This window comes from Pterocles gutturalis, unplaced genomic scaffold (genome assembly GCF_000699245.1).
Source record: "Pterocles gutturalis isolate BGI_N339 unplaced genomic scaffold, ASM69924v1 scaffold16546, whole genome shotgun sequence".
Lineage (NCBI taxonomy): Eukaryota > Metazoa > Chordata > Aves > Pterocliformes > Pteroclidae > Pterocles > Pterocles gutturalis.
The window spans coordinates 46,260-52,033 of NW_010105818.1; positions in this window are offsets into that span (position 1 = coordinate 46,260).

Consider the following 5,774-nt stretch of genomic DNA (forward strand, 5'->3'; position numbering starts at 1 on the left):
CATGCACCCCTGGTACATGATTCCCACAGAATAATGATCTGTGGCCTGTGCTTTCAGCAAATGTATTTCACATACTCGGTATCTACACTAAAGATATGTGAAGAACTTAAAGTACTCAGAAGCACTAAAAGCCAGTAAGTAATATGCAAAAATGTTAAATAGCTAGATTTAGGTACTAAGAGTTACAATAATAAAAGCAAAGCAGCCTCAGTGGTACACTGTGCAAGATTATAAAAGGAAATATTAAAAAACCCCCCCCTCTTTAGAAACAGCTGTCTCTCCCACCTGTTCTACTGCATTGCTAGGGAATCTGAGAATACCCTTTTTATCACCACCCACTGATGCAACCATCTTACAGCTACTCTTTCATCTGCGGTTAGCAGCTGTCCTGCACCTCATCTCGCATTTGTCTTGCTTTATTTATAAGAAGCCTTTGGGAACATGGAATGTTTCTCATCAGTATTCAGCAAAGGGACGGGTAGCTGCATAGTGCACAATTTTCAAACATTAATAAACAGAAGACACAAATCTTTGTGGGACACTTGGGATAAGAAATAACAGCCAGGAAGCTAAGATACCTAAAACCAAAACCAGTGGGTGTTCCATGAGTCAGTGCTTCTAAGATACCCAGCTACACGGTGGTTTTCTAACACGAGCTAACATACAGCAGACACGGCGACAAGGCGCACACCCTTCATCCTATGGTCTGGGCTGCATGCGCGCCTCGGCCTCGGGGTGGATGGACAAGCGCAAATGAACCAGAACCAGCAGCTCCATGGATCCAGCATTTCAAAGCACCAACACCGTGTTCCTAAACCGCTCATTGATGGTGAACGATAGGGGAGAGCCTCAGATGTTCAATTCCACGGCAATCACACTTATCTCCAGTGCCAGTTCTGCAGTAACTGGAGAGTGCTCTCTGCGCTCCCCTGAGCAAAGTGCCCAGTGCAGCCAAGGAGAGGGACTGACCGCAGATTGCTGGAACTGAGAAAGACACAAAGGGCCAGGGGAGCTGCTGGGAGACGACTCGCCGGTGACGAGCCGACAGTGCCAGGCAGGGACAGAGAGACAACATCAAGAGAGGAACCACGAACAGGGAGAATTGGAAGTGTTGAACCAGACCCCAGCAGTCCCCACGAACGTGAACACCACACTCCGTTTCAGCGTGTACAAACGTCAGCTGTTAGACAGGTGTAGAAATCTTGGCAGGCTAAGGGAAAAATACTGTTTGTAAAATCTCAGAGATGCATGTTACCTGAAGCTTCGTTATTCCCCCCAAAACCCGGCTGCTCAGCCCCCGGGTGCTGAGAGCACGGCGAGCCTGACGTCGTGTGGCACCGCTGCAGCCGGGAGCTCACACAGAACGCAGCACGTGGGTCACGCAGCAACTCTGATCACAACACGGAGCGCGCGCCTGGGACTCGGTCCACGCACTCCAACAAAGCCGGAGCCTCTGCGCGGCCACACCACAGGCGGCTGGAGCCCAAGGCACTGATGGTCTCACACACGGGGGCTGCAGCGAGGCAGCACGTCACCCACCGTGCAGCATGTGACCCGCAGCTCTGTGCCAAAGGCTTGAGCCTAAGGTTGGGCAGCAACGTACACAAAGGGAAAGACATTTGCTCAGCCAAGCACACAGCGGCGGCACCCTGAGCGCACAGCCTCCCCCGCCCGCCCACACCTACCTGGGGGGCTGCTCCTCTTGAAGAATCAGAAGATGCCCGGTGGGGACAGGGCACTGCTGGTGGTACCGGGAGGAGCGAGCTTTGAGGACCAGGCAGAATAAGACTGTAACTGAAGCACCACACTCAAAATGGATTAACAGTTAAATCGCCCGTGTCACGCACCGGGACAGCAGAGACCAGACATTCCAACACACGCCCAGGGTGCTCAGGTGTCGCAGTATTTTCTTAACACAGAAGTTAATAAACTTCTTGAATAAGGAATCAGACTGAAAACAATACACTATTTAAATCCCCAAAACTGAACTTAACAGCAAATGGACTTGGTTCCAACTCTTCTGCTTACAGATAACAAGTTACACAAACCATAACAAAACACATGTGTCAGTGAAAGATGAATGAGGAGGTGCCACAAAAAGAAACAAGCAATGGTGGCATTGGGGAACAGGCTGTAAGCATTGTGAGTGAACTGTAACCATCACTAACAGCCACAACAACCACCAATAAACTGAAACATAATGGTAGAGTAACCCACTCCATCTGCCAGGTGCTAATCACGTAACTCACAATGTAAACGTACGCCTTTTACACAGAACAGGAGCTCTGTGCCTTTACTCCAAGCAGTGTTACACAGCTCCCTGGGAAGCAAATACTAAAAACCTCCAAAGAAAAAAAAGAAACAATTTAATAAACCAACATGCATCCAAAAGTTTTAAGCTCATTTATATTTGTTTTTCATGTACAAGATCAAAGAAATAAAAAAACCAGAACCAAATCCTGGATACACCAGTTTGATTTGATTGCTACCGGTACATACAATCTGTTGCAAGGTACTCAAAATTAAGAACAAATGCTCACACATGTCATATAACAAAATGAAAAAAAGTAAATAAAAAAGTTAAAGTACTAGCATGTACATGGATGTAGTACATTAGGAAACAAGTTTATTTGAACACCCATATTTTTCTGTATTTAAATTAGACATTTTAATCCTTCCTTTCCCCAAATTGCATTTGTTCTCAAAAAGTCAACCCCAGTCCCCCCCTAAGTTACATTCTAACAGCATTACCAAAACACAAACTGTAATTAACAGCGTCCCATTACTCCTGTAACACCAAGACTGAGGTACGCCACCCTCAGTGATGGTCAACAGCAAAGCTGTCCAGCTGGCATATTTACTGTATTGATACTACAAGCAGACAGTGTCCATTTAGTAAAGTAAATATTCAAAACCTGAAACAGCACAGTGAAATATTGTCAGCAATAAATTGTTTTATAAGAATTACATATGCTTTGAATACTTAAAAGTTCTGCCATAAGCCTGCTTAAAGCCAAAAACTTGTAAAAAAAGAAAACTTTAAAAAATAATTTTATTGTAGCTGCATTTCATTTGACACATCCTCTCCATTACAGAAATAAAAAGTGTACAGTGTAACAAATCGTTTTTACCTTAACCATGATTTGGTTGGTGACTGAGTAAAGATCTGACCCTGGATGTTGGCAGCTGTTTTAGATGGGAGTAATGTTCCACATCGCACCCTCCCCTTCCAAATCTGCTGCTGGTTTATTTTGGAAGTAACATGGAAACATCGTTTCTAACTTCTTTACCTCTTTAGCATCTTTGAACCACAACACTTAGCCACATGAAACACCGATGACAGAGGAATCGAATTTGCAGCTTCACGATTCTGACAAACACCTGATGTGACTCTACCAGAAACCCGCACCCGCTCTCACTGAACGAAGCGTGGCCCTGGGCTGCTGAAAAGCAGTGTACCCAACCAGAACTCAACACAGGGCAGCCAGTTCATGCCAGCTGAGGACCTGATCTGCTTGGAATATCTTTTATTACGAGAAAACCTAAATTTACAACAGTACAGACTTACTAGCAAATGAACCAAGTGCATTTTCTAAACATAATGTAATGATGAGCAACACCAACGGAACCACAGCAGAGCTCAGACCTGCAGCTACTGTGAATCGCTGTAGCACCAAAGGCTTTCAGCTTGCCAGGCCAACCCCGCAACGCTGCAATGCTGGCGAGCTGGCCTTGCAAGCCGGCATCACAACCAGATGCCAAAAAATCTCCAATTCTTTCACCAGAGTCAGTCATGTCACTAAAGAACAAAGCCTTAAGACCATCTGTTTTTCGTTTAGGCTGACAACCTGAAGAAATCCTTAAAACAGAGAGATTAATCATAATTACAGTAATATTGGTCAGCCCTGCCCGGTCCCCTGTTTGTTGAAAATAAATTTCTGCTATCTCAACAGTTAGAACTAGCAAAAATAATTACCCCCTCCCCCCAATAGCCCCTCCAAAAAAAAAAAAAAAAAAAAAAGAAACACAATGCCCATTCAGTTATTCAATTCTGTGCAGACACAACTCTGCTGTCACATCTCATTTTCTATTAAAAAAGCAAACAAACAAACACAAAAAGAGCTACCTTTCCCTATGTAATACAACTTCATGACTGTAGGTCTTTGCCTTCCATCTCTCTTCAAAATTTTGGTATGTGTGCTTTTTATTTTCCATCTTCTGACACCATGTACACTCAGCAGTTCATCGCTGACAAGGTAGTTTATTGTACCAAGCTCTTTACCGCGTTTTTTACTGAACACTGGTGATTCGCTTTCTGTGTATCCCTATCTGCAGCCTCCCTTCCCGGCAAGCATCTACATTTGTCACATCTTCCAAACCTACTCCATATTCCCATCACTTAATCACTGACCTTTTCACCTACCTTCACCCAACCAGATGGAAAAAAAATCTTTAGTGATCAATATTCTGGTGCATCAGTAAGATCTTGTGAAGTGTTACTAGACCTGGCAAACACACATTTACACCAAGTGCTACATTCCTTCCTCTCTCTCCATAGCCTGGGTTAAGCTTAGAGAAAAGTTTTAATGCCTCATAAAAAAGATGTGTTTTTTCAATATAAAAAGCTTAAATTCATAATTATAAATAGTATAATTTCGAAATATTTAAGAATTCTAGGACTTCATTTGCATTTCAGGGGAACTGCAAGCTTAATGTCCTTGATGCCTTCTCAGTCCCAAACCTCTGACAAAGAAGTGTTTGTAGGATATACACTAGGTAGGAACACACAGAACACGCCCGGTGTCCTGGACACCCTTTACAGTAAGTGGAAGACTTAAGAACTAAGGAACTTTACCGGTCAGTTTACAACACTGTGTTAGCATTGCCCTGATAAAGTCACCATCTTTTTTCATGTATACAACTACATGTATTTTGACATTGTCAGTTACAAACATTACTGAAAACAGTATGAGCAAGGGTTTTTTCCCCACTACATATGACATTAAAAAGTTGTGCCACGTTTTTCAGACTTGACTTTAAAAGCATGTTTTTGCATTTACTTGCCACAGATTTTATGTATATAAAAAAATTGTTTGTTCATGTGTTAAGTTACAAAATTGTAGTGCTTAATATAATAAACTTCAAAATCTAAGATCTTTTAAAAAATGCTTATTTATAATACACTGGTTTATTTTTAAAAGGCAGCAGTCAGCACCAGTCTGGTTTATTTCGCAACAATATTGTAGTGTAAAAAATGTTGCTCAACAGTTCTGGCACTTTCAGATTGGAAGTATTTATTTTCCAAAAACTATACAGTAATATACTGGAAGAAGAAACTGCAATAGTACTGTTTGTGCCTTTACAAATATATCATGAGAATTACTATGGCTGATATGGATGAGATTTAATCTATATTCCATACAGCACAGTGCTACTAAGAATGAAATAAAGATTTTTAAAGCTTAAGTAAATTGATAAAAAAAGCTTCTGATACTGTTGTTATAAACATAGCAATAAAACTGCTCTCATGGTCTGATGCTGTGCAGGTTTTTTGAACCAAGTGACGCAGTAGTTAGCTTTTGTAATTCATGAAGGGTTTGTGATGTCAATCAATGCCCAGGCATCAGCCAGGGATATGCACAACCACCACCCACTTTCTGTCCTTAAAGTGAAACATTTCTGCCTGGTCTGAAAAGGTAAAGAAGTGTACTGATGTGTAAAGTAGTGTGCTTTTTTTAAAGAAGAAGGGATATATATGCATATATGTATATTTT